General features: G+C 37.1%; 1 long non-coding RNA gene and 1 pseudogene across 4 annotated transcripts in view; one reads left to right on the plus strand and one right to left on the minus strand.

Moving 5' to 3' along the window:
• Positions 1–22,768, minus strand: part of LOC121029657 (uncharacterized) — a 92,357-nt gene that overhangs the window by 44,474 nt on the left and 25,115 nt on the right. For 2 of the 4 annotated variants that reach the window (XR_005789822.1, XR_005789825.1), the window contains exon 2: positions 20,582–20,708. This is a non-coding gene — a long non-coding RNA (uncharacterized LOC121029657). Of the gene's footprint in view, positions 1–492; positions 1,683–19,103; positions 19,980–20,581; positions 20,709–22,768 lie in introns of those variants that run through there. The other 2 variants (XR_005789824.1, XR_005789823.1) reach the window with 2 other exon arrangements.
• On the plus strand, positions 1,676–5,886 carry LOC121029656 (60S ribosomal protein L19-like; annotated as a pseudogene).

Genomic DNA, 22,768 nt, shown 5'->3' on the forward strand with positions numbered 1-22,768 from the left:
CTTTAAAATAAATAATGGAATCTTGCAATCTGCAACAATGTGGGTGGACCTTGAGAGGCATTGTGCTAAGGGAAACAAGTCACCTTGAGAAAGACAAAAATTGTATGATTTAACTTATATGTGGAAACAAACAAAAAAAAACCCCTTGAATTCATAGATACAAAGAACAGCTTGGTGGTTGCCAGAGATGGGGGATGGGGTGTGAAATGGATGAAGGGGGGTCAAAGGTACAAAATTCTGGTTATGACCTACATAAGTCCTGAGGATATACTGTGTAGCCCAGTGACTATAGTTAAGAGTACTGTAGTATATTGGGGGCATCTGGGTGGCTCAGTTGGTTAAGCATCCGACTTCAGCTCAGGTCATGATCTCATGGTTCATGGGTTCGAGCCCCACATTCAGCTCTGCACTGACAGTGCAGAGCCTGCATGAGATTCTCTCTCTCTCTCTCTCTCTCTCTCTCTCTCTCTGCCCTTCACCACCCCCCTCAAATAAACAAATAAACTTTTAAAAAAAGAGTACTGTATTATATATTTAAAAGTTGCTGAGAGTAAATTTTAAAAGGTCTCATCACAAGAAAAAAATTGCAATGATGTATGTATGGTGATGTATGTATGGTATTTGTGTGTATGATGTATGGTGATGGACTTAAACATTGTGGTGATCATTTAGCAAAATATAGATACACCAAATAATATTGTTGGACATCTAAAACCAATATGACACCTGAAACTTGTATGTTAATTATATCTCAATTTTAAAAAAGAGTAAAAATTCCTAGTAATATTAGGAAGCTACTTGGGTAAAGAGATACTTACTGTAAGGCTGAGGATTTCACCCAGAACCTTGCCTAAGGCTGTGGAGCTGACCTGCTCAGTTTTGAGTAGGCTCAAATCTGAACGTGTAAATGACTTTAGACACCAATGTGAGGCTCTTCAGAGGCAGTGAGCCAAGCAGATTGTTATAATATTGGAGGATGTGCTGAATGTGTCATTCCAGACCTTTTAAATCAATTCAGTGCAACTCCATAAACATACCCTGAGAGGGTATTGCAAAGGTGCCAGAGGTGGGTCATGCTGGGCTATTCCCTCTAACCTGCTCACAACATTCTTCTGTATTAGCTCTCCTTGTGTTTCCAGACTTTAAGTCTTTCAACTACATACTCCCAGTTTTATTTCTTTTGTCGCTTGCCATCTTGCCCTTGATTACTGTTCCTGTTTGGAGTAGTCTTTTCAGGTATGTTGGGCCTCCTTCCAGGTCATAGCTTTGGAAATTCACCTCTGATCCTTTGCACATGGTAGACCTTATATACCATGCCATGAAAGGTCCCACGGGAATGACTGGTGTGTGTCCTTCAGCCGCTTGATCAGCAGTCTTTGACCCTGAATTATATCCTAGAAATGACTTATTTGAGTGAATCCCTGATATGGATCTGTTCTCTTTCATTCAGGTCAATTCTCTTACATTAAAAATCTTGTATGAGCCAGGACACAGGCCTAGCTACAAAGATGAATGAGTAAGGCTCTGTCTCCACAATTGGGAAGGTTGCAGCTTTAGGGTAAGGGACACATAGGTAGCAGATAATTATAATTTAGAGTGTGATGCTTGTTATGAAGAAATCCAAGATGTCTTTGCCAAGAAGAGGGTGGTATTTCACAAAGGAAGGAGACATTTATCCCAGCCTGAGGGTGAAGGGAAGGGTAGAAAGCATAGGATAGGGGTGAGTGATCTTGTGATTTATTTTTCTTAACAAAATGGGTGCAGCAAAATTCCCATCAGATGAAGTTTTACCATATGATCACAAGAAGTACAATTAAGTATAAAATACTTTAAGTGGGAAATTTTCATCACACTTTCATCTTGGGGTGTGGTTAGAGCCTAGTTTCAGGAATTATCAACCATTTATGGCTCTGGATATAATTTCTAGCTCTGTGATTTAGTGACTGTATTCACCTCTCTGAACATTGGTGTCCCCATGTGTGATTATATTATTCGAGTGTGTCAGTTGTCAATTTATTGTTTCTCAGTTCCATATGCATCCTTTAATACATGCTCTGTGATAAAGGAATTCTTTTTTTTTTTTAGCATTAAATTGGGGCCAATGTTAAATTTTCTTGATAGAGGGTACTAGAAGGACACCGAGGAGGAAGATGGTTTCTTAGGATTTCTAGTGTGGGCTGGGCAGATCTGCATTGTGGGTGTGAGGACATCTGGTGGAGCCTGCCCCAGTCACAGACCCAGAAATCCATTTCTCTGATTTTGCAGCTCTGCATGATGAAATCCTTTCTGCAGGCCTCTCAACATGGAACCCAGAGCTTTATGCAGCCTGTATGCAGCCACCAAGGGCAGAGCAATACATAATAGGTAGTGTTCCTTCTTCAGATCTCCTGCATCCCTCACACCCTGAAGGCTTCTGCCCTAGCCGGCACCAGACTCCCACTGCACACCCTGGCCAGTTGCTGAGAGCCTGCTTTCTGCCAGCACTCTGGAAGATGGTCTGCTATTTGCCTGGCAACTCCAGACCTACTCCAGCTGGCCAAATTAGCAAACTGTTCTGCTGTCCTGTGACTAAACCACATCTTCTCCAACAAGGTCTGATCCTCCTTCAAGTTTGTCCTTCCTTGGGTACTCTCCCTCAGCTTTGGAATACTATACAGAGTTTCTTCTGATCTTACAGTAATTCTTTTATCTTAGTTTAATTATCCTTTATATTAACTTCCCCTGTTTAAACCACTGTGCTGTTTCTATCTCCTGATTGGACCCAGACTGCTACAACAGCAAGTTTATCATAAGGATTACATAAAACAACATTTGGCATATAAATGAGAGCAATTATAGCTAATCTTGTTTTTTTCTCCCTCTCTCCTTATAACACAATTCAAAAGCTTGTTTATAAGAATGTGTGTGTGTATATGTATGTGTATTTGAGATCTGGTGTGTATGTGTGAGACTGTTAACAAAATGCTGGCTGTGTTTCTCCTTATTCAGTTTTCTACTGTCAGTTATTAACAGAAATGTAGAATTTAGATTTGGAAGGCAGCTTTAAGATCATCTAGACCAACTGCACATAAAGAAATTGAGTAACAGGAAGGCTAAGGTTCTTGTTCAAGGTTACACGTTTAGTTCTGGGTGGAACCTGAATTATAAGAAGTCATATATCCTGAGGACATGTCCAGCGGTTTTCTCTATAGATGGAATTCACTCTCCATACGAGTTTAAAATACACAGTAATCTAGATGGCTGTATGAGTTTCCTGTGGCTGCCATAGCAAATCACCACAAGCTGGGTAGTTTAAAACAACAGAAATTTATTCTCTTACAGTTCTTCAGACCATAAGTTCAAACACTGTCAGGGCTCTGCTTTCTCTGGGTGTCTAGGAGAGAATTGTTCTTTGCCTCTTCCAAATTCTGGTGGCTGTCTGCATTCTTAGACTGTGGCTGCATCACTGATTCTGTCTTCAGATTGTCTTTTCCTCTATGTATTTATTTCTTCTCTTTGTGTCTCTTATAAGTACACTTGTTATTGTATTTAAGACCCACCTGCATAATCTAAAAGTATCTTCTCAAGATCATTAATTACATTTGCAAAGACCCTTTTTCCAAAAAAGTTAATATCATAGCTTCTAGGGTTTGGGACATAGACATATCTTTTTTTTGTGGCCACCATTTAGCCATCTGCAGTATATAGTTTTAAAATAAATTTAGATTCCTGAGGTGCCATAATATATTACTCCATTAGCTCAGTTAATAAACCCAGAAATGTGTTTCCAATAGTTATTTATTCCATAGACATATTACTTACCAAAGTTATTTGCTTAGGCTTTGTAATAACAGTCATGCTATGTGAACTTCACTTGGGAAACATTTAGTCTTTTCACTATTATGCATTACAGCCAAGTGTTTCATGTCACAACAGGCTGATCCTAATGCAAACTCGTGTATGAGGGGGAGTAGGCAATGATGCAATGTCATATACCCTAACTTAATATTTTCCCCATATAGTCAGGCAGGTGCTTCCTTCCACTAATATGTGAGGCTAGTTAAGATTTAGAGAATATGCTTGAATATCTGAGAGCTTGTGTGAGGTATTAGGATGTCTGAGAAGAATTGGGGTAAGGTATCACATGGACTAGTCTGTTAATATATTCTATAGATATTTAACCGCCAAATTCCTTCAGTGGTTCAAACATAACCCATTATTTCTCTGTACGTGTTAAACTGACAGGCTGTACATTTCTTCCTATATTCCATAGTTTTTCCCCTTTTTCTTCCTCTTATATCACGTCATATTAATCCCATTTAGGTAGAAGTGTTTTTTAATATTGATTAAATTAAATGAGGTTTATTTTGAGCATAATAATAGACACTGCTTGAGTATTAAGACTTTGTGCTCTGATTGTGAAAGAGAAAGACATGTTTCTCACATAGAAAAGTTGGTTAAAAGATATGTGTTAGTTTCAGGAGAATACTTCTATTATTACTAATTAATTCTGGAATGTATATAGTTGGGAATGCAGGGAAACTACCCCTTCTCACCACGCAAACTGGATACAACTCCATAAAATTGTGTTCTCTGTTAGGTCATTTGTTCTATTTCTTACTGGTACTGGTAGTAATGAAGGGGTAAGATTTTGAAAAAAGAAATTATTGGTGGCTTCCCCATATGTTTGTGTTTATTATTTGAGGATATGTTGAGAATGATGACTTTTTCTAAGCCAATTTTGACTTTTAAGATACAAATTAAGCTGAATTGACTGAAAACTAAATTCTGATTACTGTATTTGTCAAACTAAATGTCAAAGCACAGAAAAATGTATCTTCTTTTCTTGTAACAGATAAAAACAAAAAATAAAACTAAACCATGCCTTCTAGAAAACAGAATTCCATACATGGAATATTTTTCATTTTTTTTCTTTCTGACACTTGGATGACATTGAATATCACCAATTATTTCCATATATGTTTTCCAACAAGAAAAACCCAGAATCCCTTCTCCATGCACTTAGATTCAAAAGACCTCAATAAGGACAAAGCCATGAGTACTCATTTTGACACACAAATGCCTTGAACATCTGCCCTCTTTCTGTCTAAAGGGCTCTCTTGAAATACAAAGCCCTTTTGCTTTCTGTTTGCCACTGTGGCTGCAGCCACAAGCATGCTCAGACTTCAGAAGAGGCTTGCCTTCAGTGTCTTCTGCTGTGACAAAATGGAGGTCTGGTTGGACCCCAATGAAACCAATGAAATCGCCAATGCCAACTCCTGTCAGCAGATCCAGAAACTGATCCAAGATGGGCTGATCATCTGGAAGACTGTAACTGCCCATCCCTGGGCTTGGTGCCATAAAAAATGCTTTGGCCCACCAGAAAGGCAGGCATATGAGCATTGGTTAGAGAAAAGGTACTGCCCAGGCTCCAATGCCTGAGGAGGTAACCTGATGAAGAGGATGAGAATTCTGCACCAGCTGCTTGAAAGATACTGTGAATCTAAGAAGATTGACTGTCACGTGTATCACAGTCTGTACTTGAAAATGAAGGGTAATGTGTTCAAAAACAAGCAGATTCTCATGGAACACATCCACAAGCTGAAGGCAGACAAGGCTCACAAGAAGCTTCTGGCTGACCAGGCTGAGGCCTGCCTATCTAATACCTAGGAAGCATGGAAGCACAGTGAGGAGCACCTCCAGGCGAAAGAGGAAATCATCAAGACTCTGTCGAAGGAGGAAGAGACCAAGAAATAAAACTCATTCTCTTTTGTCTCTACATAGTGGTCTCAGCAGTTACACAGATCAGTTATTCAATAAAACAAACATTTATCTGGGGAAAAAAAGAAAATATGCAAAGCCCTTTTAATTCTTATGATTTCAGGGGCTCCTGGGTGTTTCAGTAAGTTAAGTGTCTGACTTCAGCTCCAGTCGTGATCTTGTGGTTCATGAGTTTGAGCCCTGTGTTGGGTTCTGTGCTGACAGCTCAGAGCCTGGAGCCTGCTTTGGATTTTGTGTCTCCCTCTCCCTCTGCCCCTCCCCTGCTCATTCTCTCTCTCTCTCTCTCTCCCTCTCTCTCTCTCTCTCAAAAATAAAGAAACATTAAAAAAAATTTAATTCTTATGATTTCAGATGGAAAATCCCTATCAGGATCTGTAAATACTTTTTTTCCACAGGAAGATGTTGACAGACAACAGCAGTAGTAATCAGTGAAAGATTGAGTGGAACCTAGCAGGAAAAAGCTACTTATGTTTGAGAATCTGGAAGATTTCTTTGTCTTGCTATGTTCACAATCCAATTGATGAATGGATCTCCAGGAAGATGAGAAGGGGATGGGTCAGAAAATAGAGGTTCTCCAGCTTGACTAAAGGATACTATTTAGGTTTTCCAATACTGTATTCTCAGCCCCTTGCCTTCCCCTTGCCTTTGCCACTTTTTTCCTATTCTATCCTGGCCATGATCCTTCCATAGCTCTTCTTCCATTGCACACTAGGAAAGTCTAAACATTCATTTATTTAACAAATATTAATTGGATTTAACTATGTGCTCTATACTATGTTAGATGATGGATATAGAATAATGAGTAAACAAAATGCTAGTTCACATGGAGCTTCTAATCTAGCAGTTAAGTTAGATTCTAAACTAATAGTTATGTGTTTCATGACGTAAAGAATTTTTTTCCAGAATTTCAAAAGGCTGTTTCCTATTAGGGAACATCTTTGGTAAGGTAGACAAGATTCCACAGCCAGGGCTGAGTATAGGAGGTAAGATATCAAGCAGAGTGGCAAAGTGGAGGGGGCAGAGCTGAAAAGGAAGCATAAAGACAGTAAAGGGACTGGGTGAAAGGAGAAATTTTATAGATGCTTAAAGTGAGAATTTTTAAAGAGATAGACAAATATCTAAAGTGGCTTTTTGGAAAGCTGTCTGCATGACACACTATATAAATCCCCTGGGTCTTTAAATGTAAAGAAAATAAAAGTAGTTGTTTTTAAAATTCAAGTTTCTTACATTGGGATTTGCATTTGTGTTTGTGTTTCTGGGTAACAACATATGTTGAGTGCAGTAACTGAGAAAAATAGAAATTGTGGGCTAGAAGACTAGCCCACAAAAGGTAGAGTAAGAGGGCTGCCCCTTGTCCCCTGGACTTGAGTGACACCTGAGTGGCTCAGTTGGTTGAGCATCCAACTTAGGTTCAGGTCATGATCTAACAGTTTGTGAGTTAGAGCCCCATATCGGGCTCTGTGCTGACAGCTTGAAGACTGGAGCCTGCAGCCTGCTTCTGATTCTGTGTCTCCCTCTCTCTGCCCCTCCCCCATTTGTTCTCTGTCCGTATCTCTCTCAAAATAAATAAAATGTAAAAAAAATTTTTTAAATAAATAATGGACTTAAACTATACTTTAGACCAAATATACCTAACAGACATATACAAAATATTCTACCCAACAAGCACCAGAATACATATTTTTCTCAAGCATACATGGAACATTCTCTATGAGAGATCATTTGTTAGGCTTTCATAAAACAGGTCTTAACAAATTTAAGAACACTAAAATCATATCAAGTGTCTTTTCTGACCACAAACTAGAAATCAATATTGGAGGAAAGCTGAAAAATTCATAAATATGTGGAAATTGAACAACATGTTTCAACTGAACAACAACTGAACAACTAATGGGTCAAAGAAGAAATAAAAATAATCTTGAGACAAATGAAAAACAACTAATGGAATGCAGCAAAAGCAGTTCTAAGAGGGGAGTTTATAGCAAAATATACCTACATTTAAAAAAAGAAGAGAGGAGGAAGCCAAGATGGCAGAACAGCATGGAAGTTTTTTGTGTGTCTCGTGTCCAAGAAATACAACCAGACCAACACTAAACCATCCTGCACACCTAGAAAGCTGATCTGAGGATTAACACAACAATCTGCACAACCTGAACCACAGAATTCAACAGGTACACAGCGCAGAGAGGTGAACTTGGGGAGAGAGAAGCCGCAGAAGGCAGGGAGCTGCTTTTGCGGGCAGAGAGAGGACGGAGATGGAGGGAAAATATGGGAAAACACCCCCCCCCCCAAAAGCAGCTGGAGAGAGAAAGTGGAAAATTGGAAACAGCCACAGGGACTGAACTAACAAGGGAGAAAGGATAAAAGAAAAAGGAGAGGGTTTAAATTCCATTAAGACTAAACAGAGGGAGCGCAGAGTCTGCAACTCTGCAGCTCAATACCTGGTGGTGCTCTGGTGGGAAGGGTAAATTCCCAGGAGCAGAGTGGGCTCCAGGAGGTTCTTGGACCACATGGGGAGAAGTGGTTCCACTGCTGGAAGGACATTTGGTAGAGGCCATGAGGCCACCTGGGCCCAGCAGACCCCAGAGAATGGCCACATTTGCTGGTGCTGGAAGAAGGTCATTAAGGGTGAAGGCTGGTGCCAGATGTGTGTTGTGATTTTCCATAATCTCTGAAACACTGCTGCTACACTATCTCACAAACTTTTCTGGGGTGGGCTGGCACCTGGCCGCAGTCTCTGGGCATTGGCAGCAGCACGGTCCCGTGAATGTTCCTGGGTGCTGCTGGCATTCAGCAATTGCTTAGTAAGACCCTCTGCAGAGGGGTGGAATGAGTCAAAGCCGCAGTCCCTCAGAAGTAAGGGGCTGGGGAAAACAGCTGCATCTGAGACAAAACTCAGGAGAGAGGTACTACCTGGGACTTGGTCACAGACAGTGTAAAAGCAGGGAGTGGAGGAAAGCTGAAGACAAAGGGCGGGTTCATGATTGCTGATCAGGGAGAACAGAGTTCTGATACTAGAGACTGGGTAGCCAGGTGACGCCATTTTCACCGCTTCTGTGCATGCGCATATGTACCTACAACCCCACAACAATCCACCCCAGCAGGCTGGCAGCGCCATCTAGTGGAGAATGGAGACTTTACACTAAGCTCCACCCAACTGGGCCAACCGCGCTCTTCAAAAACAGATGTCTCACCGCCTGCTTAGTTTATGGACTATAAAGTCCTTCATAGTCTGACATCTAGGGGAAAATGAAGTAATTTCAGTCATATTTCAGTCTGTTAACATGTCCATCTATTCAATTTTCTTTTTTTTTCTCTTTTTCATTTCTTTTTCTTGAATACAGAAAGAGAAAACATTCATTTTTATTTTCAATTTTTATTTAAAATATTTTTCTTTAATTTTTTTAATATTTTTTTCACTTTTGTGTAAATTTTTTCAAATTCTATTTTACTTCCATCATTTTATTTTAGTCTACTTCAGTGTATTCATTTTTTCAAATTTTCAAAATATTTTTTTCTTTTTTCTCTTTTTCATTTCTTTTTCTTGAATATAGAAAGAGAAAAAATTCATTTTTATTTTTAATTTTTATTAAAATATTTTTCTTTAGTTTTTTCTACCATATTCTTTACTTTTGTGTCAATTTTTTTCAAATTCTATTTTACTTCCATCACTTCATTTTAGTCTACTTCAGTGTAATCATTTTTTTCAAATTTTCAAACAATTTCCTTTTTCCCCCTTTTTTCTCTAATCTATCAAGCCACTTTGAAAACCCAGACCAAAACACACCTAGGAACTAGCATCATTTATTCGATTTTGTGTGTGTGTGTGTGTGTGTGTGTGTGTGTGTTTACCTTTCTAATTCTAATATTTTTTAATTTTAATTTTTTAATTTTAATTTTGTCTACATCATTAATTCCTTTTCTCCCTTCAAAATGACAAAACAAAGGACTTCACCCCAAAAGAAAGAGCAGGAAGAAACGACAGCCAGGGACTTAACCAACACGGATACAAGCAAGATGTTTGAACCAGAATTTAGAATCACGATAATAAGAATACTAGCTGGAGTCGAAAATAGATTAGAATCCGTTTCTGCAGAGATAAAAGAAGTAAAAACTAGTCAGAATGAAATTTAAAAAATGCTATAACTGAGCTGCAATCTCGAATGGATGCAACAGCGGCAAGGATGGATGAGGCAGAACAGAGAATCAGCAATATAGAGGACAAACTTATGGAGACTAATGAAGCAGAATAAAAGATGAAGATTAAGGCAAAAGAGCATTATTTAAGAATTAGAGAAATCAGTGACTCATTAAAAAAGGTACAACATCAGAATCCTAGGGGTCCCAGAACAGGAAGAGAGGAAAAGGGGTAGAAGGGTTATGTGAGCAAATCATACTGGAAAACTTGCTTAACCTGGGGAAAGACAGAGACATAAAAATCCAGGAGGCACAGAGGACTCCCATTAGATGCAACAAAAACTGACCATCGACAAGGCATATCATAGTCAATTTCACAAAATACTCAGGCAAGGAGAGAAAAGGGAAAGGAAGTCCTTAAGGGACTTAAGGGAAAAAAAGTTCTTAACATACAAGGGAAGACAGATCAGGTTTGCAGCAGACCCATCCACAGAAACCTGGCAGGCCAGAAAGGAGAGGCAGGATATATTCAATGTGCTGAATCAGAAAAATGTGCAGCCAAGAATTCTTTATCCATCAAAGCTGTCATTCAAAACTGGAAGGAAAGATAAAAAGTCTCCCAAACAAATATTAAAGGAGTTTGTGACCACTAAACCAACCCTGCAAGAAATTTTAAGGGGGACTCTCTGAGAGGAGAAAAGATGAAAATATAAATACATACATACATACATACATACATACCAAAAGCAACAAAGACTAGGACCAGAGAACACCACCAGAAAATCCAACTCTACAAGCAACATAATGGCAATAAATTCATATCTTTCTGTACTCACTCTAAACATCAATGGACTCAATGCTCCAATCAAAAGATATAGGGTAACAGAATGGATAAGAAAACAAGATCCATATATATGCTGTTTATAAGAGACCCACTTTAGACCTAAAGACACCTTCAGATTGAAAGTAAGGGGATGAAGAACCATCATGCTAATGGTGAATAAAAGAAAGCCAGAGTAGCCATACTTATATCAGGCAATCTAGACTTTGAAATAAAGACTGTATCAAGAGATACAGAAGGGCATTATATCATAATCAAGGGGTCTATCCACCAAGAAGACCTAACAGTTGTAAACACTTATGCGTCAAATGTGGAAGCACCCAAATATATAATCAATTAATCACAAACATAAAGAAACTCATTGATAGTAATACCATAATAGTAGGAGACTTCAACACCCCACTCACAGAAATGGACAGATCATCTAATCAAAAAATCAACAAGGAAACAATGGCTTTGAGAGACCATATTGGACCAGATGAACTTAACAGATACATTCAGAACATTTCATCCTAAATCAGCGGAATATACATTCTTCTCCAGTGCACATGGAATGTTCTCCAGAATGGACCATATACTGGGACACAAATCAGCCCTAAATAAGTACAAAAAGATCGAGATCATACTGTGCATATTTTCAGACCACAACACTAGGAAACTCAAAATCAACCACAAGAAAAAATTTGGAAAGGTAACAAATACTTGGAGACTGGAGAACATCCTACTAAAGAATGAATGGGCTAACCAAGCAGTTAAAGAGGAAATTAAAAAGTATATGGAAGTCAATGAAAATGATAACACCACAACCCAAAACCTCTGGGATGCAGCAAAGGCAGTCATAAGAGGAAAGTATATAGCAATCCAGGCCTTCCTAAAGAAGGAAGAAAGATCTCAGATACACAGCCTAACCTTATGCCTTAAGGAAATGGAAAAAGAACAGCAAATAAAACCCAAAAACAGCAGAAGACAGGAAATAATAAAGTTTAGAGCAGAAATTAATGCTATCAAAACCAAAAAAACAGTAGAACAGATCAATTAAACCAGAAGTTGGTTCTTTGCAGGAATTAACAAAATTGATAAAGCACTAGCCAGCTTGATCAAAAAGAAAAAGGAAAGGCCCCAAATAAATAAAATCAAGAATGAAAGAGGAGAGATCACAACCAACACAGCCAAAATAAAAATAATAATGAGAATATTATGAGCAATTATATGCCAAGAAACTAATTCCTAGAAACATATACACTACTAAAACTGAAACAGGAAGAAATAGAAAGTTTGAACAGACCCATAACCAGTTAGGAAATGTAATTAGTAATCAAAAATCTCCCAAAAAACGAGAGTCCAGAGCCAGATGGCTTTCCAGGGGAATTCTACTAAATATTTAAGGAAGAGTGAACACCTATTCTCTTGAAGCTGTTCCAAAAAAATAGAAATGGGAGGAAAACTTCCAAACTCTTTCTATGAAGCCAGCATTACCTTGATTCCAAAACCAGACAGAGACCCCACTAAAAAGGAGAACTATAGACCAATTTCCCTGATGAACATGGAGGCAAAAATCCTCAACAAGATATTAGCCAACCAGATCCAACAATACAGTAAAAAAATTATTCACCATGACCAAGTGGGATTTATACCTGGGATTCAGGGCTGGTTCAGTATCTGCAAAACAATTAATGTGATTCATCACATGAATAAAAAAAGGAAAAGAACCACATGATCCTCTCAATAGATGCAGAGAAAGCACTTGACAAAATACAGCATCCTTTCTTGACAAAAACCCTCAAGAAAGTAGGGATAGAAGGATCATACCTCGAGATCATAAAAGCCATATATGAACAACCCAATGATAATATCATCCTCAATGGGGAAAAACTGAGAGCTTTCCGCCTAAAGTCAGGAACAAGACAGGGATGTCCACTCTTGCCACTGTTATTCAACATAGTATTGGAAGTCTTAGCCTCTGCAGTCAGACAACACAAAGAAATAAAAGGCATCCAAATCAGTCAGTAGGAGGTCAAACTTTCACTCTTTGCAGATGACATGATACTCTATATGGAAAACCTAAAAGATTCCACCAAAAAACTGCTAGAATTGATTCATGAATTCAGCAAAGTTGCAGGATATAAAATCAATGCACAGAAATCGGTTGCATTCCTATACACCAACAATGAAGCAACAGAGAGAGAAATCAAAGAATTGATCCCATTTACAGTTGCACAAAAAACCATAAAATACCTAGGAATAAATCTAAGCAAAGAGGTGAAAAATCTATACACTGAAAACTATAGAAAGCTGATGAAAGAAATTGAAGAAGACACCAAAAAAATGGAAAAAGATTCCATCCTCCTGGATAGGAAGAACAAATATTGTTAAGATGTCGATACTACCCAAAGCAATCTACATATTCAATGCAATCCCTATCAAAGTAACACCAGCATTCTTCACAGAGCTAGAACAAATAATCCTGAATTTTGTATGGAACCAGAAAAGACCCTGAATAGCCAAAGCAATCTTGAAAAAGAAAACCAAAGCAGGAGGCATCACAATGCCAGACTTCAAGGTATACTACAAAGCTGTAATCATCAAGACAGTGTGGTACTGGCACGAGAACAGACACTCAGATCAATGGTACAGAATAGAGAACCCAGAAATAGACTCACAAATGTATGGCCAACTAATCTTTGACAAAGCAGGAAAGAATATCCAATGGAATAAAGACAGTCTCTTCAGCAAGTGGTGCTGGGAAAACTGGACAGCGACATGCAGAAGAATGAACCTGGACCACTTTCTTACAGCATACACAAAAATGAACTCAAAATGGATGAAAGACCTAAATGTAAGACAGGAAGCCATCAAAATCCTTGAGGAGAAAGCAGGAAAAAACCTCTTTGATTTTCACTGATGCAACTTCTTACTAAACACGTCTCCAGAGGCAATGAAAACAAAAGCAAAAATGAACTACTGGGATCTCATCAAAATAAAAAACTTCTGCACAGCAAAGGAAACAATCAGCAAAACTAAAAGGCAACCAATGGAATGGGATAAGGTATTTGCAAACAATATATCAGATAAAGGGCTAGTATCCAAAATCTATAAAGAACTTATCAAACTCAAAACTCTAAAAACAAATAATCCAGTGAAGAAATGGGCAAAAGACATGAATAGACACTTTTCCAAAGGAGACATTCAGATGGCCAACAGGCACATGAAAAAATGCTCAGCATCACTCATCAGGGAAATACAAATAAAAACCACAATGAGACCCACCTTACACCTGTCAGAATGGCTAACCTTAACAACTCAGGCAACAATAGATATTGGCAAGGATGTGGAGAAAGAGGATCTCTTTTGCATTGTTGGTGTGAATGGAAGCTGGTGCAGCCACTCTGGAAAACAGTGTGGATGTTCCTCAAAAAACTAAAAATAGAACTACCCTACGACCCAGCAATTGCACCACTAGGTATTTATCCAAGGGATACAGGTATGCTGTTTCGAAGGGGCACATGCACCCCAATGTTTATAGCAGCACTATCAACAATGGCCAAAGTATGGAAAGAGCCCAAATGTCCATCAATGGATGAATGGATAAAGAAGATGTGATATATATATATATATATTGGAGTATTACTTGGCAATCAAAAAGAATGAAATCTTGCCATTTGCAACTACATGGATGGAACTGGAGGGGATTATGCTAAGTGAAATTAGTCACTCAGAGAAAGAAAAATATCATATTACTTCACGCATATGAGGACTTTAAGAGACAAAATAGATGAACATAATGGAAGGGAAACAAAAATAGTATAAAAACGGGGAGGGGAACAAAACATAAGGGACTCTTAAATATGGAGAACAAACAGAGGGTTACTGGAGAGGGTGTTGGAGGGGGATGGGCTAAATGGGTAAGGGGCATTAAGGAATCTACTCCTGAAATCACTGGTGCACTATATGCTAACTAATTTCGATGTAAATTAAAAAAAATAAAATTAAAAAAAAGAGGAGAAAAAACACTATTCCAAAACTAAAAATAAGCAAGCCACATAAGTTACCACTATATATCCATTAGGATGCTAATAATAATAATAATAATGAATAATAATAATAATAATAATAAATGTAAAATAACAAGTGTTGGAGGATATGTGGAAAAATTAGAATCTTCTGCTAGTGGGAATGCAAAATGGAGCAGCTTCTGTGGAAAACAGTTTGGCAGTTCCTCAAAAAATTAAGCACAGAATTAGCAGCATTATTCATAATAGCCCCAAAGTGGAAATCACCCAAAGGAACATCGTCTGATGGACACATAAGTAAAATACGATATATCTTTACAATGGAAAGTTATTCAGCCATAAAAAGGAATAAGTACTGATGCATGCTATAACATGAGTGAACTTTGAAAACATGCCACATTACAGAAGCAAGCCACATAAGTTCACAAAATTGTATTATTCCATTTATATGAAATATACAGAATAGGAAAATCCACAGAGACAGAAACTACATTAGTTGTTGCCAAGGGATGGGAGAAGTGAGGGCAAAATTGAGACTAACTGCTAATATCACAGAGTTTCTTTTTGGGGAGATGGAAACGTTCTGCAATTAGTGGTGATTGTTGTTTAACATGGTGAATATACTAAAACCCACTTCAGTGTACACTGTAAAATGGTGAATTTTTTGGTATTTTATGGAATATGAAATTTTGTAATGTTTGTATGTGAATTTACATGAGGATTATAGTTCAAGAAAACAAAAACTCTTTATGTGTTAAAAAAAAAAAGAAGAACCTCAAATAAACAACCCAGCCTTATACATTAAGGAACCAGGAAAAGAACAGACTAAGACTAAAGTTAGCAGAAGGAATGAAATAATAAATATTAGAGTAGAAATAAATATAAGCTAGAAAGACAATAGGAAAGATCAATGAAACTAAGTCTTGTTTTTTGAAAAGATAATTAAAATTGACAAAACTTTTGCTACACTAAGAAAAAAGATGATTCAAAATTATAAATGAAAGATTATAACTGATATCACAGAAGTACAAAGAATCATAAGAGACTACTATGAATAATTATATGCCAACAAATTATATAACATAAATGTATAAAGTCCTAGAAACATACAACTTACCAAGACTAATCATGTATAGAAAATCTGAACAGACCTCTAATGAGCAAAGAGATTGAATCAGTAACCAAAAATCTCTCAGTAAATAAAAGCACAAGACCAGAGAGCTTCACTGGTTAATTCTACCAAACATTTAAAGAATAATTACTACCAACCCTTCTCAAACTGTTCCAAAAAACTGAAGATAATTAAACTAAATCCCTGTTACTGAAGTTAGGTATGGAAACCATAAGAAAAGAAAATTACAGTCCAATACCCCTGTTGAACATAGATGCAAAAATCCTCAACAAAATACTAGCAAACCAAATTGAAGAGCACATTTAAAAGGATCACACACCATGATCAAGTGGGATTTATCCCTGGGATGCAAGGATGGTTCAACATATGCAAATAAATAAATGTAATATACCACATTAACAGAATGAAGGATAAAAATGACTCATTTTAATAGATGTAGAAAAAATCATTTGATAAAATTCAATACCCTTTAATTTAAAAACTCTCAACATATTAGGTATTGAAGGAATATACCTCAAGATAATCAAGGCCATATATGACAAGTACACAGCTAACATCATACTGAATGGTAAAAAGTTAATATCAAGAAAAAGACAAAGATGCCCATTCTCTCTGTCTCTACCTCTACCTCTACTAGAAGTCCTAGCCAGAGAACTTAGGGAAAAAAATAATAAAGTAAACGAAAGACATCCAAATTGGAAAGAAAGAAGTAAACCATGTTTGTTTGCAGATGACATGATCTTATATATAGAAAACCCTAAAGGCTTCAGTGTTACAACCAATAAACAAATTCAGTAAAGTTTCAGGATACACAATCAACATACACAAATCAGTCGTGTTTCTATATACTAACAATAAACTGTCTGAAAGAGAAATTAAGAAAGTAATCCCATTTACAATAGCATCAAAAACAATAAAATGCTTAGGAATACACTTAATTAAGGAAGTTAAAGACCTGAAAACTTTAAGGCATTGATGAAAGAAATTGAAGAAGACACAAGTAAATAGATAGCTCATGTTGTTAGATTGCAAAAAATAATATTGTTGAAATGTCCATACTACCCAAGGATATATACTGCAATCATGATAAAAAATTCAATGGTCTTTTCCCCAGAAACAGAAAAAAAAAAACTATCCTAAAATTTGTACGTGTACAACCACAAAAGATCCTGAGTAGCCAAAGCAATCTTGAGAAAGAACAAAACTGGAGCATCACACTTCTTGATTTCAAACTCTATTACAAAGCTATGGTAATAAAAACAGCATAGTGCTGGCATAAAAACAAGCACATAAACCAGTGGAACAGAATAAACCCATGCACGCACAGTCAATTAATATTTGACAAAGGCACCAAGAACACACAGTGGAAAAAGATGGTCTCTTCAATAAAACTGGATATCCACATACAGAAGACTGAAACTGGACCAGTATCTTATATCACTCACAAAAATTAACTACAAATGTGTTCAACACAAGACCTGAAACTGTAAAACTCCTAGAAGATAGCATAGGTGGTAAGATGCTTGACATTTAGTCTTAGCAGTGATTTATTGAATCAGACACCAGAAGCATAGGCAACAAAGGCCAAAATAAACAAGTGGGTTTACCTCAAAGTATAGAGTTTCTGCATAGCAAAGGAAACAATCAACTAATTGAAAAGGCAACCTGTAGAATGGGAGAAAATATCCAAACCATATATCTGATAAAGGGTTGATGTCCAAAATATATTTTTAAAAAACTCATAAAACTCATTAGCAAAAAAGCAAATAATACAATTGCAAAATAAACAAAGGACCTGAATAGACATTTTTCGAAAGAAGACATAAAAGTGGCCAATAGGTACGGCTCAACATCACTAACCATCAGGGAAATTGAAATAAAAACCACAATGAGATATTACCTCATACCATTAGGAAAGCTATTATCAAAAGACAAGAGCTAACAAAAGTTGGTGAGGATGTAAAGAAAAGGGAACCCTTGTGCATTGTTGGTGGGAACATAAATTGGTGCAGCCACAATGGAAAACAGTATGGAGTTTCCTCAAAAAACTAAAACTAGAGGTACCATATGATCCAGCCATCCCATTCTTGGGTATATTTCCAAAGAAAATGAAATCAGTATCTCAAAGAGATATCTGCACTACCATGTTCATTGCAGCATTATTCCCAATAGCCAACATATGGAAACAACCTAAATGTCTTTTGACAAATAAATGGATAAAAAATGTTGGCTCATGTGTGCACACGCATGCGCGCGGGCACACATACACACACACACACAGGAATATTATTCAGCTATAAAATGGAAGAAATTCTGCCATTTGTGACAACATGGATGAATCTGGATGGCATTATTCTAAGTGAAATAAACCAGACAGAGAAAGACAAATACTCTATGCTATCACCTACATGTGGCATCTTAAAAAAAAAAAAAAGCTGATTTCTTAGTAATAGAAAACAAAATAGAATGGTGGTGCCAGGGACAAGAGGAAGGGAAAAATAAGGAGATATAGATTAAAGAGTATGAACTTTGAAACTTTCAGTTCAAAAAATAAGTTCTGAGAATCTAATGTACAGCATGGTGACTATAGTTAATAATATGGTATTGTATACTTGGAAGTTGCTGAGAGTAGATCTTAAGTGTTCTTACAACACACATCACAAAATGTTAATTGACAATGTGGAGTGATGGATGTGTTAATCATCTTGATCCTGGTAATTATTTCTCAATACATATATATATCAAATTATCACATTGTATGCTTTAAATATATATGATTCCATTTATCAATTATTCCTCAATAAAATTTGAATAAAAACAAAATAAATACAATATATGTGCAAAAATGTTAAAGCAGCTTATGTTATTTGATGTTTGTAGTGGGATGGGTTTACATAATCAGAGAGGCAAACAAATATTAATTTAAAGATTTTCATTATAGTATTCAAAATAGTGAGAAATAAGAAACTCTAAAGTCCCAAACATAGGGTATTAGTTTAATAAATAATGCAATATATGCATTATTTGTTAATTCTGCATAAAAATGTTCTGAAAAATATTTAGGAAACAGAAATGTTTACTCTAAAGGCTTAAAAGTGTTTAGAGCAGTACACAGAATTTTATGTGTTATGTATTATTCCAATCTTATATTTATAAAAATTATTGATCCTCAAAAAGTTTTGAAAAAGTAAAAGGAAATATAATAAAATTTTAACATCTGGAGTGAGTGGAATTAGGAGTGTTATTTCTTTACATGCTATTTAATTTTAATATTTTAAAAATCATATGCATTATTTGAATAATCAGGAACAAATCATAAATGTTACAAACACTATTCAGTTATAATAACAACACTCAGAAAAACCTGGTTGGCCTTATTAATACAGCATATCAGGAGCTATTACATTGCAGGTGTTTTTGGTTAAGCCAATGTCAATACCTCACTGTTATCATTCTTCCACTGTTTTTTCTTTCTGCTGCTATCCTTCTACCCTCTATTTATTTGGTGGTCTTTTTTTGGCATTTAAAAATATATATAACTCATTTCTTCAATTGTGTTATTTTGACAATACATAAATTGTCAGTTTCTTCTTCTCTTGACTTTGTTGCCTTTGTTTAAGCTTTTCATTTATTCACTTTAGAGCATGTGTCTTTTTTGTTTGTTTGTTTTGGGGGGGAGGATGTGGAAGAGCTCTGGCTTCATATAGTAATTCAGAAATCTAAGAATAGAGAATATAAGTCCGAGCTATTTACTGTATACTTTATGTTTAAGTAATTCTTTTAAGTTTTGTAACTAGGAGACATTTTGGATTCAACCAATTTATTCTTGTTTTTGTGTCTTGCATTCAAAAATGAATAAGTTTGGGTTTGGAGGGGCTAAGTAATTAATTAGCCTGGAGTCTGAGACTTTGTTAACTGCTAAGATGATTACTATTACAGTGTTCCTTTTATATAAGATGCTCCTGGTCTTCCTTCATCTGCAACTTCCCTTCTTAACCAATAAAAATGGTGTTAACTTTTAGCTCCCTAATAGAAAACACGTTATGATGCCATGAAGTCTCTTTGCAAGATGAGAGGATTATCATTCAACAGGCAAAATCTGAAAACAGACATATGTAATATCAGAACCAAATGCTAGAATGTAGGTTATATTTAGCATCAGCAACAAATTTATTGATGCTGATTATTTTAAAGCCAAACAAATTATGTAAGGGTTTCTACTGTGGTTGTGTCTATTTGAATATGACAAAAACTGAACCCCTCCTTTTCCTACCCGCCTCTTAAAGCTGCCCCATCTAGCCTGTTGAACAAGCCAGAAATCGGGTATTCTTCCCCTCCCTCTCCTTCACCCTTTTTATCCAGTCCACCACAAGGCACTAACAGTGTTAACTCCCAGTGATCTCTTGAATCCACTCACTTCTCTGCCTCCATCATCACTGCCCATCCTCCCACTAGTTCCAGCCCTGTCCTCTCCTAGGGGCTCCTGCAGAACCTCCAGACATCCACCTTCACACCCAAGATGGTTTTTGGGAAATGCAGATCCCATCACTAGACTCTCCTGCCAACAAATTCAGTGGCGTCCTTTGCTCTAAGGGTAAGGGGAAAATACTTAACATGGTCCTCAAGGCCTGCTCTGTTCATTTTTGTCTCATTCTGTCCTTGCTCTTGCCAGCGTTCAGGTTTCCAGTCCCTGGTACTCACTGTGTCCCCCTCGCCTCCGGGGTTGGGCATATGTTGTTTTCTCTTCCCAGGGTACATTTTCTGCACCCTTTTCCTCTAAGGGACTCCTACTCAGTCTTCAGATCTTTGTGTAATCTTTGCTTCCATCCTGCCATGGGAAAAAATATCACTATTATATGCTGTTATAGCTCTTTGCCCCTTGCCTTCCCAGTGGGCTCACTATTGCCATTTTCCATGTATTTGTGAGCTAATTTGATGAATGTCTTGTTTCTATTCAACTGCAGGCCTGAGTTTTGCTCCTAGCATATGGAAGATGCTCAGTAAACTTTGGTGGAATGAATAAATCAATGAATGTGTATCTAGGATGCCACAAGAAGTACATTTATATTAGCCACATTTGCTTCTCCTGTTGCTTCATTTTTAGGAAAGGGTGACTTCGATATAAGCAGATATTTATCCTTTAACTTCAGGGAGAAAATCACACAACATGTGACCTCTTGAATCCCAAGATATGCACTATCCAAGCTCAGTTGGGTACTGAGTGACATTTAGCGATCCTTAGCACACGCTTGTGCAGCATCCTCTCCTGTTCCCCACAGCTGCTCATCCACCTTGTTCTCTTTAGCTTGACAACTATGCCCACATGGCTTTCATCATTCTCAGCTGTAGGTATCTCCTTGGAGAAAAGTGACTCTATCAAGTTTAAATCCCTCCCTAGACACACATATGCACTTGTTCCTCTCTTTATGTCCTTCCCTCCTGTCCAATACTAGTCTGTGCACTTGTGTTCTAAAGCCCACACCCTCTCATTCCCTGAGGGCCTCCCTGGATCAATTTATTAGTCTTCTTCTATTATTTTCATCTCCTCTTCCACTGGCTTTAATCCTCCAATATACACATTTTATAAATGCAGATGTCACAAACAAAACGTAATACATAAATATATCATAACAAAACCAGAAACTCCTTTTTGTAAAATGTGAGAAAATTAGATGCACCTTATTGTAAAAGTCTGAACATTTGAATTTTGCTAAGAGCATCTACACCAGTAGTGCCAGTAATATTTTCTCTCTCCTTAACCCTCCAGCTTCTCTTCCCCACTCTGTATTCTTAGCCATTACCTTTATTTACTATTTCACAAAGAAAAATAGAAGCCAACAAAAGAAAACTTAGAGAAATTCTGCACTGTTGACCTATCAGTCTATATACTCTGCCTACTTCCCAGTAAAGAACTTCCCTGCTCCTATTTAAGGCCAGTGCCCCTAACTTGTGCAAAAGATCCTATCTTTGCTTTCTTCAAGGACATAATTATTTTCTGAATAATCAATTTTTTTCATTTTTTGTTTATTCATATATTTGGCAGTATCTCCCATCTTAAAGAAAACAACAGTAAAATCTCTTAATTGCCTGGAACTAGCTCTTGCTGAGGGCATTGCTGACCTATGCATTGCTAAATTCAATGTTCACTTCTCAGCAATTCACACCATTGAATTATGAGTAGCATTTGACAGAGTTGATCACTTCCTCCTCCTTAAAAATATCTTCTTCACTTTATTTCCAACACACTGCGTTTTGAGTTTCTCTCTTACCTCTATTCATAGACTCCAGTGTGGATTCCTTCTCATCCCCCCAAACTCTCAATACCGTGGTGCCCTGTGGCTCCATTCGTGTATTTCTTTTCTTTACCACCTACCCTTGCACTAGTTGGTCTCATCTAGCACTCTGGCTGAGGATAGCATCTGTATGCAAGTGACTTCTAATTTTACATCTCCCCTGAAGTTCAGGTTTGGGCATTCTATGACATACATAATTAGTAACTACACTTGGATGTCTAAGAGCAATCCCAAACTGTATATAGTAAAAGCCAAATCCTTGATTCCAGACCTCCCTTCTTGAAACCTGTTTCTCCTCCAGTACTCATTTTTGCAAAAAGCAATTCCGTTCTCATTGTTCAGGCCTAAAGCCTTAGAGCTTTTCTTGACTATTTTTTTTTTTATCACATCTCACATATGTTCCATCAATAAATCTTTTTAGCTAAATCTTTAAAACATATTGACAATCTGACCACTCTGGCCACTTTCACTATTACTACCCATCATCTGAATTATTATAATAACTTCATAAGTGGTTTCCTGCTTTTGCGCTTTCTCTCCTCACCCCAACACACACACACACACACACACACACACACACACACACACACACACA

The sequence above is a fragment of the Herpailurus yagouaroundi genome, unplaced genomic scaffold, assembly GCF_014898765.1.
Source record: "Herpailurus yagouaroundi ecotype Mexico unplaced genomic scaffold, PumYag 139, whole genome shotgun sequence".
Taxonomy (NCBI): Eukaryota; Metazoa; Chordata; class Mammalia; order Carnivora; family Felidae; genus Herpailurus; species Herpailurus yagouaroundi.